Consider the following 17,500-nt stretch of genomic DNA (forward strand, 5'->3'; position numbering starts at 1 on the left):
TTTTTTCCCCCGGTTTATTTGATCTGGTTCCCAATGGTAATGTTGTCGAGTTATTGAGGTAGCAGTGAGAGTTGTGTTCCCAGAATGCTCTCTGAATATTCCTGTAACTGAAGGATCCTAGGGGTCCGACTGAAGGGATTTGTTAGCCAACTGGACTTGAATGTGAAAGCCCACTCCAGGAGATGCCAGAAGACGTCTCTACCTGTCTCTGTGTCTCCTGGCAGCTTCACCAGGTGAGCTGCTTTGGGACTTTGGGGGGTGTGTGTTAAGTGTGTGTGTGTTGACTAACTATGCAGTGGACATCCAGTCCATATCATGACTACTACTGTAGTTGTGTGTAACGTGTAGAGGGATGTCTGAAACAGTCTCCGTCTCGCCGGAGGACTAACAGTCTGCTGTTAAGCCAGATTGATACAAAATCAATATTCAAGGATATTCTGGAGCTGGCAGTCTTCTGTTATTGACCTCCTGGTCCCTGGGGTCACGGTCACCGGTCATCAACAGGGAACACTCTTCACAGTAGATGTGATAGAGGGAGATTCTGTCACAGAGGATGTTCCCTCTCTCTACAGTCTACTATCACCTCTGTGATGTCTCTACAGTCTACTATCACCTCTGTGATGTCTCTACAGTCTACTATCTCCTCTGTGATGTCTCTCTCTACAGTCTACTATCACCTCTGTGATGTCTCTACAGTCTACTATCACCTCTGTGATGTCTCTACAGTCTACTATCTCCTCTGTGATGTCTCTCTCTACAGTCTACTATCTCCTCTGTGATGTCTCTCTCTACAGTCTACTATCACCTCTGTGATGTCTCTACAGTCTACTATCTCCTCTGTGATGTCTCTCTCTACAGTCTACTATCACATCTGTGGTGTCTCTACAGTCTACTATCACCTCTGTGATGTCTCTACAGTCTACTATCTCCTCTGTGATGTCTCTCTCTACAGTCTACTATCACCTCTGTGATGTCTCTACAGTCTACTATCTCCTCTGTGATGGCTCTCTCTACAGTCTACTATCACCTCTGTGATGTCTCTACAGTCTACGATCACCTCTGTGGTGTCTCTACAGTCTACTATCACCTCTGTGATGTCTCTACAGTCTACTATCTCCTCTGTGATGTCTCTACAGTCTACTATCACCTCTGTGATGTCTCTACAGTCTACTATCTCCTCTGTGATGTCTCTACAGTCTACTATCACCTCTGTGGTGTCTCTACAGTCTACTATCACGTCTGTGATGTCTCTACAGTCTACTATCACGTCTGTGATGTCTCTACAGTCTACTATCACGTCTGTGATGTCTCTACAGTCTACTATCACCTCTGTGATGTCTCTACAGTCTACTATCTCCTCTGTGATGTCTCTACAGTCTACTATCACCTCTGTGATGTCTCTACAGTCTACTATCTCCTCTGTGATGTCTCTTTCTACAGTCTACTATCACCTCTGTGATGTCTACTATCACCTCTGTGATGTCTTTACAGTCTACTATCACGTCTGTGATGTCTCTACAGTCTACGATCACGTCTGTGATGTCTCTACAGTCTACTATCACCTCTGTGATGTCTCTACAGTCTACTATCACCGCTGTGATGTCTCTACAGTCTACTATCACCACTGTGATGTCTCTACAGTCTACTATCACCTCTGTGATGTCTCTCTCTACAGTCTACTATCACCTCTGTGATGTCTCTACAGTCTACTATCACCTCTGTGATGTCTCTACAGTCTACTATCACCGCTGTGATGTCTCTACAGTCTACTATCACCTCTGTGATGTCTCTACAGTCTACTATCACCTCTGGGATGTCTCTCTCTTTCTGGAAACACATATCAATTCATGTCCAGGAGCATTTCACACACACAGGACTCTGCTCTTGGCAGGAAGGAAGCTAACTCTCTAGTGAGGTTACATCCAAGGTTTGTGGGTAGATGGAAAAGAGAGCCCATCCGGTGTTTAATGGCTCCCTCTGGTCCATGATCTCCCTCTACCCCCCCCCCCCCCCACCCCCCTCCATGTCTCCTGTGTTGGGCATCAGACAGCAGATCTCCCTCTACCCCCCACCCCTCCATGTCTCCTGTGTTGGTCATCAGACAGCAGACCCCCCCCCCCACCCCTCCATGTCTCCTGTGTTGGTCATCAGACAGCAGACCCCCCCCCCCACCCCTCCATGTCTCCTGTGTTGGGCATCAGACAGCAGACCTCCCTCTACCCCCCACCCCTCCATGTCTCCTGTGTTGGGCATCAGACAGCAGACCTCCCTCTACCCCCCACCCCTCCATGTCTCCTGTGTTGGGCATCAGACAGCAGACCCTCCCTCCCCCCACCCCTCCATGTCTCCTGTGTTGGTCATCAGACAGCAGACCCCCCCCCCCACCCCTCCATGTCTCCTGTGTTGGGCATCAGACAGCAGACCTCCCTCTACCCCCCACCCCTCCATGTCTCCTGTGTTGGGCATCAGACAGCAGACCTCCCTCTACCCCCCACCCCTCCATGTCTCCTGCGTTGGGCATCAGACAGCAGACCCTCCCTCCCCCCCACCCCTCCATGTCTCCTGTGTTGGGCGTCAGACAGTAGACCTCCCTCCCCCCCACCCCTCCATGTCTCCTGTGTTGGGCATCAGACAGCAGACCTCCCTCTACCCCCCACCCCTCCATGTCTCCTGTGTTGGGCATCAGACAGCAGACCCCCCCCCCCCCCCACCCCTCCATGTCTCCTGTGTTGGGCATCAGACAGCAGACCCCCCCCCCCCCCCCCCCTCACCCCTCCATGTCTCCTGTGTTGGGCATCAGACAGCAGACCCCCCCCCCCCCCCACCCCTCCATGTCTCCTGTGTTGGGCATCAGACAGCAGACCCTCCCCCCCCCCCCACCCCTCCATGTCTCCTGTGTTGGGCATCAGACAGCAGACCCCCCCTCCCCCCCCCCCTCCATGTCTCCTGTGTTGGGCATCAGACAGCAGACCCCCCCCCCCCCCCCCTGTTAAGTGTCTAAGGGAAGTCAGGTGAATAAAAACATCCTCTTCCTTCTTCTACAACTAGGAGACACTATTTGTAGGAGGCCCAAGACAGTAAACATGGACGGTAGCCATTTATTCAAAGGTTGTCGTCTCTTTTCCATTTACCCACAAACCCTGGATGTCACTTCTTGAGAGAGTTGACTTCCTTCCTGTAGACATGTCCCCTATTTCCCAGGACTCCAGAGCCCTGTTAAGGAGTCTGAAAGACGTCAGGTGGAATAAAAACATACCCTCTCCACTTCTTAAAGATAGAAAAAAAGATGTTCCTTCTTTTCCAGGACTCCAGAGCCCTGGGGGTAGTAAGGCAGAAAGAAAACTAGAACCATAGAACCTGAAAGAACAGGCAGTCCTTGGCAGTGTACAAGAAGAGGAGACAGTCCCTGGCAGTGTACAGGGAGAGGAGACAGTCCATGGCAGTGTACAGGAAGAGGAGAAAGCTGGACAGGACACAGTCCCTGGCAGTGTACAGGAAGAGGACACAGCTGGAGAGGAGACAGTCCCTGGCAGTGTACAGGAAGAGGAGAAAGCTGGACAGGAGACAGTCCCTGGCAGTGTACAGGAAGAGGAGAAAGCTGGAGAGGAGACAGTCCCTGGCAGTGTACAGGAAGAGGAGAACGCTGGAGAGGAGACAGTCCCTGGCAGTGTACAGGAAGAGGAGACAGTCCCTGGCAGTGTACAGGAAGAGGAGACAGTCCCTGGCAGTGTACAGGAAGAGGAGAAAGCTGGAGAGGAGACAGTCCCTGGCAGTGTACAGGAAGAGGAGAACGCTGGATAGGAGACAGTCCCTGGCAGTGTACAGGAAGAGGAGACAGTCCCTGGCAGTGTACAGGAAGAGGAGACAGTCCCTGGCAGTGTACAGGAAGAGGAGACAGTCCCTGGCAGTGTACAGGAAGAGGAGAAAGCTGGAGAGGAGACAGTCCCTGGCAGTGTACAGGAAGAGGAGACAGTCCCTGGCAGTGTACAGGAAGAGGAGACAGTCCCTGGCAGTGTACAGGAAGAGGAGACAGTCCCTGGCAGTGTACAGGAAGAGGAGGAAGCTGGAGAGGAGACAGTCCCTGGCAGTGTACAGGAAGAGGAGACAGTCCCTGGCAGTGTACAGGGAGAGGAGACAGTCCCTGGCAGTGTACAGGAAGAGGAGACAGTCCCTGGCAGTGTACAGGAAGAGGAGACAGTCCCTGGCAGTGTACAGGAAGAGGAGACAGTCCCTGGCAGTGTACAGGAAGAGGAGACAGTCCCTGGCAGTGTACAGGAAGAGGAGACAGTCCCTGGCAGTGTACAGGAAGAGGAGACAGTCCCTGGCAGTGTACAGGAAGAGGAGACAGTCCCTGGCAGTGTACAGGAAGAGGAGACAGTCCCTGGCAGTGTACAGGAAGAGGAGACAGTCCCTGGCAGTGTACAGGAAGAGGAGACAGTCCCTGGCAGTGTACAGGAAGAGGAGACAGTCCCTGGCAGTGTACAGGAAGAGGAGACAGTCCCTGGCAGTGTACAGGAAGAGGAGACAGTCCCTGGCAGTGTACAGGAAGAGGAGACAGTCCCTGGCAGTGTACAGGAAGAGGAGACAGTCCCTGGCAGTGTACAGGAAGAGGAGACAGTCCCTGGCAGTGTACAGGAAGAGGAGACAGTCCCTGGCAGTGTACAGGAAGAGGAGACAGTCCCTGGCAGTGTACAGGAAGAGGAGACAGTCCCTGGCAGTGTACAGGAAGAGGAGACAGTCCCTGGCAGTGTACAGGAAGAGGAGACAGTCCCTGGCAGTGTACAGGAAGAGGAGACAGTCCCTGGCAGTGTACAGGAAGAGGAGACAGTCCCTGGCAGTGTACAGGAAGAGGAGACAGTCCCTGGCAGTGTACAGGAAGAGGAGACAGTCCCTGGCAGTGTACAGGAACAGGAGACAGTCCCTGGCAGTGTACAGGAAGAGGAGACAGTCCCTGGCAGTGTACAGGAAGAGGAGACAGTCCCTGGCAGTGTACAGGAAGAGGAGACAGTCCCTGGCAGTGTACAGGAAGAGGAGACAGTCCCTGGCAGTGTACAGGAAGAGGAGACAGTCCCTGGCAGTGTACAGGAAGAGGAGACAGTCCCTGGCAGTGTACAGGAAGAGGAGACAGTCCCTGGCAGTGTACAGGAAGAGGAGACAGTCCCTGGCAGTGTACAGGAAGAGGAGACAGTCCCTGGCAGTGTACAGGAAGAGGAGACAGGGTTATTAAGGATAATGTTTTGTCTAAATATGGACATTTCACAGTCATCTCTGCCGATGCCTGGGGAGATACAACTATGGCTGCTTATCAAACGGCATCCTATTCCCTACAAAGTGCACTACCCAATGGGCCCTGGTTAAAGTATTGCGCTATAAAGGGAATAGGGTGCCATTTGGAACACATTATATGACTCAGAGATGGTGGGTGTTCTTCCTCTGAAAGACAACCGGTGGAAAGAGAACGGAGAGAAAAGAAATCTGGTTGTTTCTCCTCAAGTCAGGCTTTTAGAATGTGGAACGGTTATGTTGCTGGGTACAGGAGGGGTTTGTCTCTCCTCAAGTCAGGCTTTTAGAATGTGGAACGGTTATGTTGCTGGATACAGGAGGGGTTTGTGTCTCCTCAAGTCAGGCTTTTAGAATGTGGAACGGTTATGTTGCTGGGTACAGGAGGGGTTTGTTTCTCCTCAAGTCAGGCTTTTAGAATGTGGAACGGTTATGTTGCTGGATACAGGAGGGGTTTGTTTCTCCTCAAGTCAGGCTTTTAGAATGTGGAACGGTTATGTTGCTGGGTACAGGAGGGGTTTGTTTCTCCTCAAGTCAGGCTTTTAGAATGTGGAACGGTTATGTTGCTGGGTACAGGAGGGGTTTGTTTCTCCTCAAGTCAGGCTTTTAGAATGTGGAACGGTTATGTTGCTGGGTACAGGAGGGGTTTGTCTCTCCTCAAGTCAGGCTTTTAGAATGTGGAACGGTTATGTTGCTGGGTACAGGAGGGGTTTGTTTCTCCTCAAGTCAGGCTTTTAGAATGTGGAACGGTTATGTTGCTGGGTACAGGAGGGGTTTGTTTCTCCTCAAGTCAGGCTTTTAGAATGTGGAACGGTTATGTTGCTGGGTACAGGAGGGGTTTGTTTCTCCTCAAGTCAGGCTTTTAGAATGTGGAACGGTTATGTTGCTGGGTACAGGAGGGGTTTGTCTCTCCTCAAGTCAGGCTTTTAGAATGTGGAACGGTTATGTTGCTGGGTACAGGAGGGGTTTGTTTCTCCTCAAGTCAGGCTTTTAGAATGTGGAACGGTTATGTTGCTGGGTACAGGAGGGGTTTGTTTCTCCTCAAGTCAGGCTTTTAGAATGTGGAACGGTTATGTTGCTGGGTACAGGAGGGGTTTGTTTCTCCTCAAGTCAGGCTTTTAGAATGTGGAACGGTTATGTTGCTGGGTACAGGAGGGGTTTGTTTCTCCTCAAGTCAGGCTTTTAGAATGTGGAACGGTTATGTTGCTGGGTACAGGAGGGGTTTGTCTCTCCTCAAGTCAGGCTTTTAGAATGTGGAACGGTTATGTTGCTGGATACAGGAGGGGTTTGTTTCTCCTCAAGTCAGGCTTTTAGAATGTGGAACGGTTATGTTGCTGGGTACAGGAGGGGTTTGTCTCTCCTCAAGTCAGGCTTTTAGAATGTGGAACAGTTATGTTGCTGGGTACAGGAGGGGTTTGTTTCTCCTCAAGTCAGGCTTTTAGAATGTGGAACGGTTATGTTGCTGGGTACAGGAGGGGTTTGTCTCTCCTCAAGTCAGGCTTTTAGAATGTGGAACGGTTATGTTGCTGGGTACAGGAGGGGTTTGTCTCTCCTCAAGTCAGGCTTTTAGAATGTGGAACGGTTATGTTGCTGGGTACAGGAGGGGTTTGTTTCTCCTCAAGTCAGGCTTTTAGAATGTGGAACGGTTATGTTGCTGGATACAGGAGGGGTTTGTTTCTCCTCAAGTCAGGCTTTTAGAATGTGGAACGGTTATGTTGCTGGGTACAGGAGGGGTTTGTCTCTCCTCAAGTCAGGCTTTTAGAATGTGGAACGGTTATGTTGCTGGGTACAGGAGGGGTTTGTTTCTCCTCAAGTCAGGCTTTTAGAATGTGGAACGGTTATGTTGCTGGGTACAGGAGGGGTTTGTCTCTCCTCAAGTCAGGCTTTTAGAATGTGGAACGGTTATGTTGCTGGGTACAGGAGGGGTTTGTCTCTCCTCAAGTCAGGCTTTTAGAATGTGGAACGGTTATGTTGCTGGATACAGGAGGGGTTTGTTTCTCCTCAAGTCAGGCTTTTAGAATGTGGAACGGTTATGTTGCTGGGTACAGGAGGGGTTTGTTTCTCCTCAAGTCAGGCTTTTAGAATGTGGAACGGTTATGTTGCTGGGTACAGGAGGGGTTTGTCTCTCCTCAAGTCAGGCTTTTAGAATGTGGAACGGTTATGTTGCTGGATACAGGAGGGGTTTGTTTCTCCTCAAGTCAGGCTTTTAGAATGTGGAACGGTTATGTTGCTGGGTACAGGAGGGGTTTGTTTCTCCTCAAGTCAGGCTTTTAGAATGTGGAACGGTTATGTTGCTGGGTACAGGAGGGGTTTGTCTCTCCTCAAGTCAGGCTTTTAGAATGTGGAACGGTTATGTTGCTGGGTACAGGAGGGGTTTGTCTCTCCTCAAGTCAGGCTTTTAGAATGTGGAACGGTTATGTTGCTGGGTACAGGAGGGGTTTGTTTCTCCTCAAGTCAGGCTTTTAGAATGTGGAACGGTTATGTTGCTGGGTACAGGAGGGGTTTGTCTCTCCTCAAGTCAGGCTTTTAGAATGTGGAACGGTTATGTTGCTGGGTACAGGAGGGGTTTGTTTCTCCTCAAGTCAGGCTTTTAGAATGTGGAACGGTTATGTTGCTGGGTACAGGAGGGGTTTGTTTCTCCTCAAGTCAGGCTTTTAGAATGTGGAACGGTTATGTTGCTGGGTACAGGAGGGGTTTGTCTCTCCTCAAGTCAGGCTTTTAGAATGTGGAACGGTTATGTTGCTGGATACAGGAGGGGTTTGTTTCTCCTCAAGTCAGGCTTTTAGAATGTGGAACGGTTATGTTGCTGGGTACAGGAGGGGTTTGTTTCTCCTCAAGTCAGGCTTTTAGAATGTGGAACGGTTATGTTGCTGGGTACAGGAGGGGTTTGTCTCTCCTCAAGTCAGGCTTTTAGAATGTGGAACGGTTATGTTGCTGGGTACAGGAGGGGTTTGTCTTCTCCTCAAGTCAGGCTTTTAGAATGTGGAACGGTTATGTTGCTGGGTACAGGAGGGGTTTGTCTCTCCTCAAGTCAGGCTTTTAGAATGTGGAACGGTTATGTTGCTGGGTACAGGAGGGGTTTGTTTCTCCTCAAGTCAGGCTTTTAGAATGTGGAACGGTTATGTTGCTGGATACAGGAGGGGTTTGTCTCTCCTCAAGTCAGGCTTTTAGAATGTGGAACGGTTATGTTGCTGGGTACAGGAGGGGTTTGTTTCTCCTCAAGTCAGGCTTTTAGAATGTGGAACGGTTATGTTGCTGGGTACAGGAGGGGTTTGTCTCTCCTCAAGTCAGGCTTTTAGAATGTGGAACGGTTATGTTGCTGGGTACAGGAGGGGTTTGTTTCTCCTCAAGTCAGGCTTTTAGAATGTGGAACGGTTATGTTGCTGGGTACAGGAGGGGTTTGTCTCTCCTCAAGTCAGGCTTTTAGAATGTGGAACGGTTATGTTGCTGGGTACAGGAGGGGTTTGTCTCTCCTCAAGTCAGGCTTTTAGAATGTGGAACGGTTATGTTGCTGGGTACAGGAGGGGTTTGTTTCTCCTCAAGTCAGGCTTTTAGAATGTGGAACGGTTATGTTGCTGGATACAGGAGGGGTTTGTTTCTCCTCAAGTCAGGCTTTTAGAATGTGGAACGGTTATGTTGCTGGGTACAGGAGGGGTTTGTCTCTCCTCAAGTCAGGCTTTTAGAATGTGGAACGGTTATGTTGCTGGGTACAGGAGGGGTTTGTTTCTCCTCAAGTCAGGCTTTTAGAATGTGGAACGGTTATGTTGCTGGGTACAGGAGGGGTTTGTCTCTCCTCAAGTCAGGCTTTTAGAATGTGGAACGGTTATGTTGCTGGGTACAGGAGGGGTTTGTCTCTCCTCAAGTCAGGCTTTTAGAATGTGGAACGGTTATGTTGCTGGATACAGGAGGGGTTTGTCTCTCCTCAAGTCAGGCTTTTAGAATGTGGAACGGTTATGTTGCTGGGTACAGGAGGGGTTTGTCTCTCCTCAAGTCAGGCTTTTAGAATGTGGAACGGTTATGTTGCTGGGTACAGGAGGGGTTTGTCTCTCCTCAAGTCAGGCTTTTAGAATGTGGAACGGTTATGTTGCTGGATACAGGAGGGGTTTGTCTCTCCTCAAGTCAGGCTTTTAGAATGTGGAACGGTTATGTTGCTGGATACAGGAGGGGTTTGTCTCTCCTCAAGTCAGGCTTTTAGAATGTGGAACGGTTATGTTGCTGGATACAGGAGGGGTTTGTCTCTCCTCAAGTCAGGCTTTTAGAATGTGGAACGGTTATGTTGCTGGGTACAGGAGGGGTTTGTCTCTCCTCAAGTCAGGCTTTTAGAATGTGGAACGGTTATGTTGCTGGGTACAGGAGGGGTTTGTTTCTCCTCAAGTCAGGCTTTTAGAATGTGGAACGGTTATGTTGCTGGATACAGGAGGGGTTTGTTTCTCCTCAAGTCAGGCTTTTAGTATGTGGAACGGTTATGTTGCTGGATACAGGAGGGGTTTGTCTCTCCTCAAGTCAGGCTTTTAGAATGTGGAACGGTTATGTTGCTGGATACAGGAGGGGTTTGTTTCTCCTCAAGTCAGGCTTTTAGAATGTGGAACGGTTATGTTGCTGGGTACAGGAGGGGTTTGTCTCTCCTCAAGTCAGGCTTTTAGAATGTGGAACGGTTATGTTGCTAGATACAGGAGGGGTTTGTCTCTCCTCAAGTCAGGCTTTTAGAATGTGGAACGGTTATGTTGCTGGGTCCAGGAGGGATTTGTTTCTCCTCAAGTCAGGCTTTTAGAATGTGGAACGGTTATGTTGCTGGATACAGGAGGGGTTTGTCTCTCCTCAAGTCAGGCTTTTAGAATGTGGAACGGTTATGTTGCTGGGTACAGGAGGGGTTTGTTTCTCCTCAAGTCAGGTTTTTAGAATGTGGAACGGTTATGTTGCTGGATACAGGAGGGGTTTGTCTCTCCTCAAGTCAGGCTTTTAGAATGTGGAACGGTTATGTTGCTGGGTACAGGAGGGGTTTGTCTCTCCTCAAGTCAGGCTTTTAGAATGTGGAACGGTTATGTTGCTGGGTACAGGAGGGGTTTGTCTCTCCTCAAGTCAGGCTTTTAGAATGTGGAACGGTTATGTTGCTAGATACAGGAGGGGTTTGTCTCTCCTCAAGTCAGGCTTTTAGAATGTGGAACGGTTATGTTGCTGGGTACAGGAGGGGTTTGTCTCTCCTCAAGTCAGGCTTTTAGAATGTGGAACGGTTATGTTGCTAGATACAGGAGGGGTTTGTCTCTCCTCAAGTCAGGCTTTTAGAATGTGGAACGGTTATGTTGCTGGGTACAGGAGGGATTTGTTTCTCCTCAAGTCAGGCTTTTAGAATGTGGAACGGTTATGTTGCTGGATACAGGAGGGGTTTGTCTCTCCTCAAGTCAGGCTTTTAGAATGTGGAACGGTTATGTTGCTGGGTACAGGAGGGGTTTGTTTCTCCTCAAGTCAGGTTTTTAGAATGTGGAACGGTTATGTTGCTGGATACAGGAGGGGTTTGTCTCTCCTCAAGTCAGGCTTTTAGAATGTGGAACGGTTATGTTGCTGGGTACAGGAGGGGTTTGTCTCTCCTCAAGTCAGGCTTTTAGAATGTGGAACGGTTATGTTGCTGGGTACAGGAGGGGTTTGTCTCTCCTCAAGTCAGGCTTTTAGAATGTGGAACGGTTATGTTGCTAGATACAGGAGGGGTTTGTTTCTCCTCAAGTCAGGCTTTTAGAATGTGGAACGGTTATGTTGCTGGATACAGGAGGGGTTTGTCTCTCCTCAAGTCAGGCTTTTAGAATGTGGAACGGTTATGTTGCTGGGTACAGGAGGGGTTTGTCTCTCCTCAAGTCAGGCTTTTAGAATGTGGAACGGTTATGTTGCTGCATACAGGAGGGGTTTGTCTCTCCTCAAGTCAGGCTTTTAGAATGTGGAACGGTTATGTTGCTGGGTACAGGAGGGGTTTGTTTCTCCTCAAGTCAGGCTTTTAGAATGTGGAACGGTTATGTTGCTGGGTACAGGAGGGGTTTGTCTCTCCTCAAGTCAGGCTTTTAGAATGTGGAACGGTTATGTTGCTGGATACAGGAGGGGTTTGTTTCTCCTCAAGTCAGGCTTTTAGAATGTGGAACGGTTATGTTGCTAGATACAGGAGGGGTTTGTTTCTCCTCAAGTCAGGCTTTTAGAATGTGGAACGGTTATGTTGCTGGATACAGGAGGGGTTTGTCTCTCCTCAAGTCAGGCTTTTAGAATGTGGAACGGTTATGTTGCTGGGTACAGGAGGGGTTTGTCTCTCCTCAAGTCAGGCTTTTAGAATGTGGAACGGTTATGTTGCTGGATACAGGAGGGGTTTGTCTCTCCTCAAGTCAGGCTTTTAGAATGTGGAACGGTTATGTTGCTGGGTACAGGAGGGGTTTGTTTCTCCTCAAGTCAGGCTTTTAGAATGTGGAACGGTTATGTTGCTGGATACAGGAGGGGTTTGTTTCTCCTCAAGTCAGGCTTTTAGAATGTGGAACGGTTATGTTGCTGGATACAGGAGGGGTTTGTTTCTCCTCAAGTCAGGCTTTTAGAATGTGGAACGGTTATGTTGCTGGGTACAGGAGGGGTTTGTCTCTCCTCAAGTCTGGCTTTTAGAATGTGGAACGGTTATGTTGCTGGGTACAGGAGAGGTTTGTCTCTCCTCAAATCAGGCTTTTAGAATGTGGAACGGTTATGTTGCTGGATACAGGAAGGGTTTGTCTCTCCTCAAATCAGGCTTTTAGAATGTGGAACGGTTATGTTGCTGGATACAGGAAGGGTTTGTCTCTCCTCAAATCAGGCTTTTAGAATGTGGAACGGTTATGTTGCTGGGTACAGGAGGGGTTTGTTTCTCCTCAAGTCAGGCTTTTAGAATGTGGAACGGTTATGTTGCTGGGTACAGGAGGGGTTTGTCTCTCCTCAAGTCAGGCTTTTAGAATGTGGAACGGTTATGTTGCTGGATACAGGAGGGGTTTGTCTCTCCTCAAGTCAGGCTTTTAGAATGTGGAACGGTTATGTTGCTGGATACAGGAGGGGTTTGTCTCTCCTCAAGTCAGGCTTTTAGAATGTGGAACGGTTATGTTGCTGGATACAGGAGGGGTTTGTCTCTCCTCAAGTCAGGCTTTTAGAATGTGGAACGGTTATGTTGCTGGGTACAGGAGGGATTTGTCTCTCCTCAAGTCAGGCTTTTAGAATGTGGAACGGTTATGTTGCTGGGTACAGGAGGGGTTTGTCTCTCCTCAAGTCAGGCTTTTAGAATGTGGAACGGTTATGTTGCTGGATACAGGAGGGGTTTGTTTCTCCTCAAGTCAGGCTTTTAGAATGTGGAACGGTTATGTTGCTGGGTACAGGAGGGGTTTGTCTCTCTTCATGTCAGGCTTTTAGAATGTGGAACGGTTATGTTGCTGGATACAGGAGGGGTTTGTCTCTCCTCAAGTCAGGCTTTTAGAATGTGGAACGGTTATGTTGCTGGGTACAGGAGGGGTTTGTCTCTCCTCAAGTCAGGCTTTTAGAATGTGGAACGGTTATGTTGCTGGGTACAGGAGGGGTTTGTCTCTCCTCAAGTCAGGCTTTTAGAATGTGGAACGGTTATGTTGCTGGATACAGGAGGGTTTTGTTTCTCCTCAAGTCAGGCTTTTAGAATGTGGAACGGTTATGTTGCTGGGTACAGGAGGGGTTTGTTTCTCCTCAAGTCAGGCTTTTAGAATGTGGAACGGTTATGTTGCTGGGTACAGGAGGGGTTTGTTTCTCCTCAAGTCAGGCTTTTAGAATGTGGAACGGTTATGTTGCTGGGTACAGGAGAGGTTTGTTTCTCCTCAAGTCAGGCTTTTAGAATGTGGAACGGTTATGTTGCTGGGTACAGGAGGGGTTTGTCTCTCCTCAAGTCAGGCTTTTAGAATGTGGAACGGTTATGTTGCTGGGTACAGGAGGGGTTTGTCTCTCCTCAAGTCAGGCTTTTAGAATGTGGAACGGTTATGTTGCTGGATACAGGAGGGGTTTGTTTCTCCTCAAGTCAGGCTTTTAGAATGTTGAACGGTTATGTTGCTGGGTACAGGAGGGGTTTGTCTCTCCTCAAGTCAGGCTTTTAGAATGTGGAACGGTTATGTTGCTGGGTACAGGAGGGGTTTGTTTCTCAAGTCAGGCTTTTAGAATGTGGAACGGTTATGTTGCTGGGTACAGGAGGAGTTTGTTTCTCCTCAAGTCAGGCTTTTAGAATGTGGAACGGTTATGTTGCTGGATACAGGAGGGGTTTGTCTCTCCTCAAGTCAGGCTTTTAGAATGTGGAACGGTTATGTTGCTGGATGCAGGAGGGATTTGTTTCTCCTCAAGTCAGGCTTTTAGAATGTGGAACGGTTATGTTGCTGGGTACAGGAGGGGTTTGTTTCTCCTCAAGTCAGGCTTTTAGAATGTGGAACGATTATGTTGCTGGATACAGGAGGGGTTTGTTTCTCCTCAAGTCAGGCTTTTAGAATGTGGAACGGTTATGTTGCTGGGTACAGGAGGGGTTTGTTTCTCCTCAAGTCAGGCTTTTAGAATGTGGAACGGTTATGTTGCTGGATACAGGAGGGGTTTGATTCTCCTCAAGTCAGGCTTTTAGAATGTGGAACGGTTATGTTGCTGGGTACAGGAGGGGTTTGTCTCTCCTCAAGTCAGGCTTTTAGAATGTGGAACGGTTATGTTGCTGGATACAGGAGGGGTTTGTTTCTCCTCAAGTCAGGCTTTTAGAATGTGGAACGGTTATGTTGCTGGATACAGGAGGGGTATGTTTCTCCTCAAGTCAGGCTTTTAGAATGTGGAACGGTTATGTTGCTGGATACAGGAGGGGTTTGTTTCTCCTCAAGTCAGGCTTTTAGAATGTGGAACGGTTATGTTGCTGGATACAGGAGAGGTTTGTCTCTCCTCAAGTCAGGCTTTTAGAATGTGGAACGGTTATGTTGCTGGGTACAGGAGGGGTTTGTTTCTCCTCAAGTCAGGCTTTTAGAATGTGGAACGGTTATGTTGCTGGGTACAGGAGGGGTTTGTTTCTCTTCAAGTCAGGCTTTTAGAATGTGGAACGGTTATGTTGCTGTTTACAGGAGGGGTTTGTTTCTCCTCAAGTCAGGCTTTTAGAATGTGGAACGGTTATGTTGCTGGATACAGGAGGGGTTTGTCTCTCCTCAAGTCAGGCTTTTAGAATGTGGAACGGTTATGTTGCTGGATACAGGAGGGGTTTGTCTCTCCTCAAGTCAGGCTTTTAGAATGTGGAACGGTTATGTTGCTGGGTACAGGAGCGGTTTGTTTCTCAAGTCAGGCTTTTAGAATGTGGAACGGTTATGTTGCTGGGTACAGGAGAGGTTTGTCTCTCCTCAAGTCAGGCTTTTAGAATGTGGAACGGTTATGTTGCTGGGTACAGGAGGGGTTTGTTTCTCCTCAAGTCAGGCTTTTAGAATGTGGAACGGTTATGTTGCTGGGTACAGGGGGGGAGACATAAGTGGTTGGGGTAAATCTTATTTTTAACGGATGACATGCCGGTCACTGTCCCCAGGCCTGTCTGGGATCCTCTTTATAGGGCTGACCACTGCATGAGCCTCAGGACTGGTTCCCAACCAGGTTAGCTGGAAGTAATCAGTTCGCCATCTGGAACAAATGACACGTTAACTAAAGTTGGTTTTCCTTGTTTTGAAGGGGTTCCACCTTGAGAGAGAGAGAGAGAGAGAGAGAGAGAGAGAGAGAGAGAGAGAGAGAGAGAGAGAGAGAGAGAGAGAGAGAGAGAGAGAGAGAGAGAGAGAGAGAGAGAGAGAGAGAGAGAGAGAGAGAGAGAGAGAGAGAGAGAGAGAGAGAGAGAGAGAGAGAGAGAGAGAGAGAGAGAGAGAGAGAGAGAGAGAGAGAGAGAGAGAGAGAGAGAGAGAGAGAGAGAGAGAGAGAGAGAGAGACAGAGACAGAGAGATTGTAGAAGTGTCAGTGGATCGATGGTAATGTAGTAATGTTGGTAGAGATGTAATGCAGCTTAGACATCCCCTGCCTCTTCTGCTCTGCTTGGAAATTGATTTCCCTGTTTCTTTTAGAGGTGAATAGTAGTGTGTCTCTCTTTCTCATCCATTCCTGTTTGTGGTTTCCCACACTGTGTGTTTTAGAGAGGTAACAGAGTATTATAGAGAGGTAACAGAGTGTTATAGAGAGGTAACAGAGTGTTATTATGGAGAGGTAACAGTGTTATAGAGAGGTAACAGAGTGTTATAGAGAGGTAACAGAGTGTTATAGAGAGGTAACAGAGTGTTATAGAGAGGTAACATAGTGTTATAGAGAGGTAACAGAGTGTTATAGAGGGGTAACAGAGTGTTATAGAGAGGTAACGGAGTGTTATAGAGGGGTAACAGAGTGTTATAGAGAGGTAACGGAGTGTTATAGAGAGGTAACGGAGTGTTATAGAGGGGTAACAGAGTGTTATAGAGGGGTAACAGAGTGTTATAGAGAGGTAACAGAGTGTTATTATGGAGAGGTAACAGAGTGTTATAGAGAGGTAACGGAGTGTTATAGAGGGGTAACAGAGTGTTATAGAGGGGTAACAGAGTGTTATAGAGAGGTAACAGAGTGTTATTATGGAGAGGTAACAGAGTGTTATAGAGAGGTAACAGAGTGTTATAGAGGGGTAACAGAGTGTTATAGAGAGGTAACAGAGTGTTATAGAGAGGTAACGGAGTGTTATAGAGGGGTAACAGAGTGTTATAGAGGGGTAACAGAGTGTTATAGAGAGGTAACAGAGTGTTATAGAGGGGTAACAGAGTGTTATAGAGGGGTAACAGAGTGTTATAGAGAGGTAACAGAGTGTTATAGAGAGGTAACAGAGTGTTATAGAGAGGTAACAGAGTGTTATAGAGAGGTAACAGAGTGTTATAGAGAGGTAACAGAGTGTTATAGAGAGGTAACAGAGTGTTATAGAGAGGTAACAGAGTATTATAGAGAGGTAACAGAGTATTATAGAGAGGTAACAGCGTGTTATAGAGGGGTAACAGGGTGTTATAGAGGGGTAACAGAGTGTTATAGAGGGTTAACAGAGTGTTATAGAGAGGTAACATAGTGTTATAGAGAGGTAACAGATTGTTATAGAGGGGTAACAGAGTGTTATAGAGAGGTAACAGAGTGTTATAGAGAGGTAACATATTGTTATAGAGGGGTAACAGAGTGTTATAGAGAGGTAACATATTGTTATATAGGGGTAACAGAGTGTTATAGAGGGGTAACAGAGTGTTATAGAGAGGTAACAGAGTGTTATAGAGAGGTAACATAGTGTTATAGAGAGGTAACAGAGTGTTATAGAGGGGTAACAGAGTGTTATAGAGGGGTAACAGAGTGTTATAGAGAGGTACCAGAGTGTTATAGAGAGGTAACATATTGTTATAGAGGGGTAACAGAGTGTTATAGAGGGGTAACAGAGTGTTATAGAGAGGTACCATATTGTTATAGAGGGGTAACAGAGTGTTATAGAGAGGTAACAGAGTGTTATAGAGAGGTAACAGAGTGTTATAGAGGGGTAACAGAGTGTTATAGAGGGGTAACAGAGTGTTATAGAGAGGTAACAGAGTGTTATAGAGAGGTAACAGAGTGTTATAGAGAGGTAACAGAGTGTTATAGAGGGGTAACAGAGTGTTATAGAGGGGTAACAGAGTGTTATAGAGAGGTAACAGAGTGTTATAGAGAGGTAACATATTGTTATAGAGGGGTAACAGAGTGTTATAGAGAGGTAACAGAGTGTTATAGAGAGGTAACAGAGTATTATAGAGAGGTAACAGAGTGTTATAGAGGGGTAACAGAGTGTTATAGAGGGGTAACAGAGTGTTATAGAGAGGTAACAGAGTGTTATAGAGAGGTAACAGAGTGTTATAGAGGGGTAACATAGTGTTATAGAAAGGTAACATATTGTTATAGAGAGGTAACATAGTGTTATAGAGAGGTAACAGAGTGTTATAGAGGGGTAACAGAGTGTTATAGAGGGGTAACAGAGTGTTATAGAGAGGTAACAGAGTGTTATAGAGAGGTAACAGAGTGTTATAGAGGGGTAACAGAGTGTTATAGAGAGGTAACAGACTGTTATAGAGGGTTAACAGAGTGTTATAGAGAGGTACCACTACAGAGCATGTCTCTCCATCCTCTTTGTGAAAAGAGTTTATTTCCCATCTTGTGAGTGTTTGGTTGAAAGTAAGTGTACAGTGTGTGTGTTGGCAAGGTAACA

At 47.7% G+C, this 17,500-nt stretch overlaps 1 protein-coding gene across 1 annotated transcript in view; it reads left to right on the plus strand.

Moving 5' to 3' along the window:
* Positions 1-17,500, plus strand: part of LOC139533604 (receptor-type tyrosine-protein phosphatase R-like) — a 173,444-nt gene that overhangs the window by 84,710 nt on the left and 71,234 nt on the right. The gene's annotated exons all lie outside the window — the stretch shown is intronic.

This window comes from Salvelinus alpinus, chromosome 11 (assembly GCF_045679555.1).
Source record: "Salvelinus alpinus chromosome 11, SLU_Salpinus.1, whole genome shotgun sequence".
Taxonomy (NCBI): Eukaryota; Metazoa; Chordata; class Actinopteri; order Salmoniformes; family Salmonidae; genus Salvelinus; species Salvelinus alpinus.